We start from the raw sequence: 8,791 nt of genomic DNA on the forward strand, positions 1-8,791 counted from the left end.
ATTCTTTGCTGCTGTGTCTGCCAGGTGATTTCCCACAGCCTGAGCAGTTTCCCCTTTCTGGTGGCCTAAGGAACCATAAAAATGGAGAGGTTACCCATAAAGAGGGTAAGGGATGCTCTGGAGACCCCAAAATACCAGTATGCCAGGTCCTGCTGAATGAATTCGACTCAAGTTTTCTCAGCCAAAGAAAAGGAAAGTTTGTTAAAAGTTCACTTGTATTGGACACAAAGTAAGTCTGTGCTAGAAAATTCTATGGTACTCTCACACCACGTGGAGGGAAGATGGGATCTTATCTACAGAAAGTTGTGGGAGGAATCTAGGGGTGGTTTAGAGGAAGACTTTGGGGAGGATCTTCAGGAGAAGTCAGATGAGGTCAATGAGTGATTAAGGGTGGGAAGTTGCTGGAGGCTACCTGGAGACTACAGACAATGGGGGGCTAGGCCAGTTCGAGTGTGGATTGATATTTTGAAAGGCTCAAGGGTGGGAAGTAGATGGACAATGGAGGGCTAGGCTAGTAGCAAAGGTCTGGGCCCAGCCACAATGGAAGGTCTCGTGCAAATTTGCCTCATCATTTGCCTCATGCAAATACCTTATCAAATAGGACAATTTAATCAGAGTTCAAAGGGGGTTCCCAGAGCCTGTACCTCAAAGATTCAAGGAAAGCCCAAGGGGATTCCCAGATCCTGCACCTCATCAATATGATTATAAATTGTTTTGATTTCTTGCTTAGAAAACTGGCTGTTCATGTCCTTTGGTCATTTATCAATTGATGAAAGACTTCATTTGACAAAGGTTTTTTTTTAAACATATTTTAGATTTGAGACCTTTCTCTGATAAGATATCTGTAAAATGTTTTCCCCAATTTTCTGCTTTCCTTCCGATCTTGGTTATGATGGGGGAAGGGATCCCAATAGGTTCAGCAGGAATTATGATCTTATCTAAGACCAGAAAGCCTGCAATATCGTCTGGAAAGAATTCAAGGTCTCAGGCTTAATTGGAGTGAAAGTTGTAGAAGTTTATTGTTTCGCTTCCATGAGAAGTGCAAGAGTCCTTTAGGGGACCTGCAAGTGAGAGGGATACATGCTTTTACCTTTAAAGGGTAGGGCTGCCATTGTCAGGGCTGACCAGACAGGAGGGGCCTCAGTGCACAGACAAAGGTCAGAGCTGACCAAGAGGAGCATGTGTATAGTTTAGATAAGATTTGGGCCAGGTGTTAAGGAGACAAAAGGCAAGGATAAAGGAGGGTGTGGGCCAGGCCCAGAAGAAATGAAGAGATTAAGTAAGAACAAAGGGGTTACAGGGTGTTGCCTAGGTGGAGCGTGGGATAGGGAGAAGGGGCAGATCTCAAGGGTGGGAAAGGACAAATTGCAGTTACAATTGAACAGACTGGTTTTACAAGTTGGTTTCACAAATTGATCTAGACCCCAAGTACCCCATCAGTTACATTTGTTTTATTTGTATAACCCCTTTTTAATTTAATGCAATCCCTGCCTTTTTTCTTAAAGACTGAGACTCAAGATCTTTGAATGCCTTCTAACCTTTCATTTGAAAAAAGACTTTATCTGCCTAATCTCCAGCTCTGCATTTTATTATAGTGGTTTGTTTAGCTGTCTAATCTCCTTTACCAAGTCTTCAATCTCTAATGGCAAGGGATCAGAACTTTTAAAACTTTTACATTTCCTCTAGGCTGACAGTAGCCTCTCTAAGAGTATTTATTTTTAGAAAGAAGAGGTCAGGAAGGCCATTACATAGGGCTTAGGACTACTAAAGATACAATTATAGGCATTCTCAGGGGACAGGGAAATTTATCCCTATCAAATCATACCATGAGGAATTTTTTTTTTACATATTTGTCAGAAAGATTAATTTTTTATAATTCTAAATTTAACAAATACCAAATAAAATAGGCATTTCCATATGCATAGAAAAATAGACCCAGGGAATTCTTCATGAAATTATGAATCTCTTATGTATAATGTACTTTTTAATAAGTTTAATCAGTAACCACAAATAACTGGCTTCTCTATGATTCTTTTTGGCCCTCCCTTTTGTCTCTTCTCATTTTTTTTTTTTGGCAGGTGGGGAGAATTCTATCTTAAGTTTCCTTTTCCCTTCTATCTTCTCCTTCACCTCCCATTGGAAAAAGAAAAGAAAAGCCTATGTAACAAAATAGGCAAGCCAAAGAAATGATCACATTGGCCACGTCCAAAAATGTGTCACATCTTGTGTTACAAGGGATTTCTTTTTCCTCATTTTTGGAGCAAGGTTGGATTTAGAGAGATTGTAGGGGAAGAGGAAGAAGAGGGAGAGTAAAGAGAAGAAGAAGAAGGAGAAAATAAAGGAAAAGAAAAAGAAGCAAAAGGAAATCAGAAAGAAGTAGAAAGAGAAAGAGAAGATGAAGAAGGAGGAAGAAGAAAGAAAGAAAGAAAGAAAGAAAGAAAGAAAGAAAGAAAGAAAGAAAGAAAGAAAGAAAGAAAGAAAGAAAGAAAGAAAGAAAGAAAGAAAGAAAGAAAGAAAGAAAAGAAAGAAAGAATTGGAAAGGAAGAAAGAAAGAAGTCCGGATATAGCAAGAGTGGAAGGTTTGCTGAAACGCCTCACAACAGGGAACTTGGAAACTACAGGGAGCAGGAGTAGGTAGGGTAGGGACCAACACCTTTTACTAATACCCAGGCACAGGCATTCCAGAACAGGGGCTCTGAGGTCACTAAAATACTACTCTGAGGCACCATAGAGAAAACTTGAAAACTAAAACATCAAAGATCTAGGGAGACAAGGAACCTAGTTCATCATAAGACCAAGCCAGGCAGACAACTTCACCCAAAAGCATAGCAAGGGGTAGAGTCTAGCCCTGGCACAAATTCCAGATTCAGGAACTAAAGCTAGAAAGATGACTAAATCAAAGAAAATGCTGACTAGTATTAAACATGAATACAGATTTAAAGATCTACCCACCCAAAAGGAGAAAACAACAATATAACAAATGTAAGCAGAGACATAATGGAAAAATGGGTTTTCCACAAGGATTATATATATACCTAAAAGAAATAGAGAAAAGAATGAATGTTTTTAGAAACTCTGTAGGAAAGAACAAGAAGGAGAATCAATAGTTTAGGTGAGAAAGTAGTTAACCTTATCCAAGAAATGGACTCCTTGAAAACTAAATAGTGGGGGTGGCTAGGTGGCACAGTGAATAAGAGTACTGGCTCTGGAGTCAGGAGGACCTGAGTTCAAATTCAGTCTCAGACACTTAACACTTACTAGCTATGTGACCTTGGACAAGTCACTTAACCCCAATTGCCCTGCCTTCCCCCTCCAAAAAGCAAAAAAAAAAAAAACCTCCAAAAAAAACCCCAAAACTAAATAGTGCAAACAGAAATCAAAGAGTACATGAAAGAACAAAAAATAATAGAAAAAAATTTAAAAATATTTTTTAAAAGAACACTTGAGATATATGAGACCAAAAAGAATTGACCTGGAAAATATATTGAGAGATGAGATAATTTCATGATTTTGGGTTTCTCTGAAAATCTGGATTAAAAAGCAAACAAACCCACAAATACTATATTTCCTCTTTTAATCAAAAGCTTTATTAACTTCTAGTTTACATCATTCATTTCTGCAAGATTTTGAGTTACAAATTTTCTCCTCGTTTTTCCCATACCCACCACACCAAAATATCCCCTCCTCCAATCTGCTCTCTCCCATATCTTCTCCCATTCCCCCTCCAACTTTCCAGTAGGGCACTGTGGATCTCTCTGCCCAAGTGCCTGTATGTCTTATTTTCCAATTACATGTAAAATAGGAAAAATTGCAACATATTTATGGTAAAAGATAAAATTAAGTTTTACTGAAAAAGTTAATAGAAGAATAGAATGGAAATTGGTTCTTTAGAAATATTTACAGCTACAGATGATTTTATAATTGAAAATGACCTTCCCAAATATGTAATTGTAAGAGTTATATGAAGTACCTGGAGATACAGTTTCACAAATACTTCCCTTCAAATTTTGATACTAAAAAAGAAGTTGGATTCATAAAACATACTCAATTGAATTAAAAAAAAAAACATGTCACCAGCCATAAAAACTTCAAGAAGAATGCTGAGTTATGGTGACACAGGTTTAAAACTTGAGTTTCCTAAAAAAATTGTTAAATGAATTTTGGCTTGGGATTTGGACAGAATTTCCAAAAGTTTCTGAAATGGCCCTAAACATTCTTCTGATATTTTGTACTATGTATTTTATGCAAAGCAGCATCCTCAGCATTGATGAATATAAAATCAAAATATCAATCAACTTTGAGAAAATTAAAGATGCTCTAAATGCTGTAGTACCAAATATTCCATCAAGATTTAATTCTTTATGTAAAAATAAAGGAGCATATCCATCTCAGTCTGCAAATTTGCTTTTGTCTTTAGTAAATGGTAAAATGATATATATACCAAATTATTGTTTTAAAATAATTTTCTTTATGATTTATTACCAGCAAATGTTTGATTCTTATATATCTTTATATATTTTATGTACCTTCATAACCAGGGTTACATAAAAATTTCTTGGCCAAAAAAGGATCTTGAGTGGAAAAAGTTGAAGAAGCCCTGTTCTAGAGGTACCTGAAGGGTTAGGGTCTTTCCTTTAATACTGTGTTTGACCCTGATTAGTTGTGTTCCTCTCTTTGCAGCTCCTTAGGTGCCAGTAACTAAACTCCAATTCCATTTAGCCACTTCAATTAGCTTTTATAAAGGGATATTTACTTCATATGTGTGTAACATATATATACTTACATACATACACACATACTATATATATACATATATACACATACATATACATGTTTATATGAAAAATGGAAACATTTCTCTCCAAAACTTCAGGGGAATAGTCTCTCCTAACTCACACAGTGAGTTCAGATTTATCACAGTTTTTACATTGCATTGGCTTCAAAAGTTTATATCTAGGGGGCAGTTAGGTGGTGCAGTGAATACAGCACCAGCCCTAGAGTCAGGAGGACCTGAGTTCAAATCTGGCCTCAGACACTTAAGACTTACTAGCTGTGACCTTGGGCAAGTCACTTAACCCCAATTGCCTTTCCCCCTCCAAAAATAGAAATAAATAAAATTTAATTTAAAAAAAGTTTATATCTGTATCATCTTCAGTATCTCTTTGAGATGAATCTTTGTCTCAGGTACAGCTAGGCTAAAGTTCTGAAAGTTACTTTTACTCCCTGGAGCATCATTGCTGCAAAATTATACATGAACATCAGCTCTTGGACCCCGTACTCTTGGAAGCTGGGAAACTGGGACACCAAGATGGAACTCCTAGAGGTTCGTTCCTGACTTTTTGGAACTCACATAGTCAGAACCTCCAAATTAACCTCCTTTGCCTAAAAAGAAAAAAAAAAAGCAAACTGTGAGGCAAAAAGGACCAAGGTCTATTTCACAGCATCACAAATTAATCCCCAAGTCCTCTCCCCCAACCATATTTTCTCTCAGAACACAAAAGGAGTCAAAACATGGTAGAAAAGCAGAATGACTCAGGAAATATTCCTGATTAGACTGATCGATTTCCTGAGCTAATTATACATTTCAAAAATGTCTAATAATAGATGATAATTTCTCCATACTGCAAATTTTGTTGTTCAGTTGTTTCTGTTGTGTCCAACTTTTTGTGGCTCCATTTGGGGCTTTCTTGGCAGATACTGGAATGGTTTGCCATTTCCTTCTGCAGCTCATTTTACAGATGGGGAATCTGAGACAAATGGGGGGAGGAGGGAGGGAAAGAGGGAAAGGATGGAGGGGGAGGGGGAAGCGGAAGCGGAAGGAGAGGAAGAGAGGGCGGAGGAGGAAGGCAGAGCGGGAAGGAGGAGGGCCGGGAACCGCTGGTTTCTTGTAAACTTTGTTAACCACAGTTGACTCTGAGGACCAGGGCGTTTTCACGTGCATTTTGCAGGAATTGTTTTGAAGTAAATGAAGGGGAAGTGGAGTCTCAGGTCATTAGAAAGCTAGAAAGCAGGTCGGGTGGAGAAGGGGAGGAGAGGAGCTCCGAGCTGCGGGGCCTCAGAGGCTTAGAAAAAGCGTTTGAAAAACCTGCTCTGATCCGGATATAGCGACCCCAAAGCTCGGTCTCGCCCATCCCAAGACCAAGTTAGTGTCGCCTTTCGAGGGGCCACCAAGTCTGCCTGCACACGCGGGTACACACCCACAAACACCCACTCTCACACTAGTGCTGCGTCACCGACTATGCACAAACACACACGTACACACTCCTGTATACACACACGTACACACCCACTCTCACACTAGTGCTGGGTCACCAACTGTACACACACTATCACACACCCACCTACACTCACTACACTCTCTAGGGCTAGGTCACCAAGTATACACACACACACAAACACACACGCTACAATCAAACACAAACCAGGGCACCTACCAAATTCAGGTTTCCCTGAAAACGGATGCAGCTGAGAAGGATCAAACGCATTTTCTTTCTGCAAAGAGCCTCCTTTCTTCCAGGGTCTCAGCCAGCTCGTAACTGGTCCTGAAGAGCCCATACTCTTTGGTCTTCTCGCTGCAGACTGTGATGGGAGGGATAGGACTCAGGGCATTCGCTAAGAGACGCGCAGCCCGTGGGCTGGGCTGGGCAACAGTCCCCGGTTCCCAGCCCGGCCCCATCCGGCAAGGCGGAGCAGCTGCCAAGGGAGAAGAGATGCCTCTGAGGGACGGAGTTCAGCCTCCCGAAGGAGAGCCCGGCAGGGGGGACGTGGCCCGAGGGACCCTTCCTCCCGTCCCTCGGATTTTGAGCTCCATGGGCTGCTGCAGTGATTCGGTGAGTGCTGGATACTGACCTGGGTGATGGAGAGGAAGGGATGAAGAATGGTTCTCTAGCAACTCTGATTTACGGGTTTAAGGCTGGGCTCCTGCCACTTAAGGTTTGGGACAGGCAAGCCTGTTTTGCCTGACAGCCCTCCCACTCAAATGCATTCGTTCATTCACTTGACAAATGTTCTTTGACCACCTATTATTGTTACTTTATAAATATGTATAAGTAGCATTTATGTTGCACTTGAGGGTTTGGGAAGCAAAGCATTTGTCCCAGCTGTCTCATCCGATTGTCATAATAAATCTGGGAGGAAGGTGCTAATATTATCCCATTTTACACTCGAGGAAACTGAGAAGGCTGAAGTAGGATTGGAACTTGGGTCTTCATGATTCTGAGATCAGTGCTCTTACCATTAACCCTAGCTGTCTGATCCATAAAATGAGTTTTTAAATGTTCTTTTTGAAATTATCAACTTAACAATCATTAATAGGTAAAAACATTTCAACATGTAAAGAAAAAAGATTATATGTGGAAACTATGAACTGTTACAGTTTATTTAAAACGTATACTAAGTTTACCAAAAATTACCCTGAGTCTCCTTTGGAACTCTTTTCTTTCCTTTTGCATGTTTAAAAAATTTGTTTGTTACAAAAATTGTATTGAATTCATTAATATTAATATTTGAAGACACTTTATTAAGCCCTGTGGGGGATTATAAATTTGAATAACGTTAGGGAGTTTATAGTCCTGTAGGAGGCAGGTGTATTCCAATAATGATAAAAAGAATGTGGCATGTGATTACTGAAATGGACAAATACAATGGACATGACAGCAAAGCCAATTATAATTTGATAGGAGTGTTTATTAACCGAGGTGACTGCCTCCCCAATAGGGAAGATAGCATTGAGTCTTCTGAAAGGTATACTTTTATAGAGCTAGGTGTTGCTAATCAACAAAATGTGGTTCCAAGGGGGTGTAATTCCATTTCTAAGGAAGCCACCGTTGATGCAGTTTCTAGTGAAATCTTAAACAACAACGAACCTGTATCTGGGGCAGGTTTTCTAGCAACACAGGTGAAAAGTTCCTTCACTACTGTGGCCTATTAGATGATTTCCAGGGACCCTGGTAGGGGCCCCTTCTGGCAGGTTTAAGGGGCATTGGTGTATAATTTCTGATGGGCACTTCAATTACCATTATCAAGCAGGAATTCTTAACCTGGGCTTTGTGAACTTTTTAAAAATTTGTTTTCTCAGAACTTAAAAAAATGAAAACCTGTATTTCAGCATAATTGGTGTCTTTTATAATAACCCTGTGTGTTTAATTGTATACAATTAAAAACATTATTCTAAGGAATCCAGAGGATTCCCCATACAGTCCAAGGGTCCATCAAATTAAAAACAGTACCAACAGCAACACTAAGAGCACCTGGCCTGGAAGTAAAAGGTCAAGGTGTTACGGAAATTTGGGGTGGGGGGTACCTCCTTTCCACAGGGGAGATCAGGGAAGGCTTCCTGGAAGAGGTGGCATCTGAGGATGATTAGGTTTTTTTTGTTGTTTTGTTCTGTTGTGTTATTGTTTTTTACAAAGGTGTATCTATTGCTGTAAGTGCTACTTGAGTCTGGTTGTCTGAGATAGGTCATATTCTCCTTGTTAACAGGCCAGCTGTGGGGAGATCAGCCTGAGTTGAAGTACAAATGTGTGATTTTCCAAACATTAGTCTCTAGGAGCAGTAAAAGAATAAGAAGTATTGCCAGTTAGGAGGCTCAGTGGATAGAGCTCTTGGCCTGGAGTCAGAAGTTGTTGTTCGATTGTGTCCTACTCTTTGTGAAACCATGTGGAGTTTTCTTGGCAAAGATACTGGAGTGGTTTGCCATTGGCTTTTTCAGCTCATTTTACAGATGAAGAAACGGAGGCAGAGTTAAGTGATTTGCCCTAGGTCACAAAGCTAGTAAGTGTCTGAGGCCAAA

At 39.8% G+C, this 8,791-nt stretch overlaps 1 long non-coding RNA gene across 1 annotated transcript; it reads right to left on the reverse strand.

Moving 5' to 3' along the window:
- Positions 1-3,564: 3,564 nt before the first annotated feature.
- LOC138152392 (uncharacterized) lies at positions 3,565-8,011 on the reverse strand. Its single transcript, XR_011166095.1, has 2 exons — positions 6,435-8,011; positions 3,565-5,382 (listed from the first exon to the last, which is right to left on the reverse strand). It is a non-coding gene; the product is annotated as an uncharacterized lncRNA (long non-coding RNA).
- Positions 8,012-8,791: the final 780 nt, after the last annotated feature.

This window comes from Petaurus breviceps, unplaced genomic scaffold, assembly GCF_028583685.1.
Source record: "Petaurus breviceps papuanus isolate PSGF00001 unplaced genomic scaffold, PetGlider_PUasm1.0 90925, whole genome shotgun sequence".
In the NCBI taxonomy this organism is placed as follows: Eukaryota; Metazoa; Chordata; class Mammalia; order Diprotodontia; family Petauridae; genus Petaurus; species Petaurus breviceps.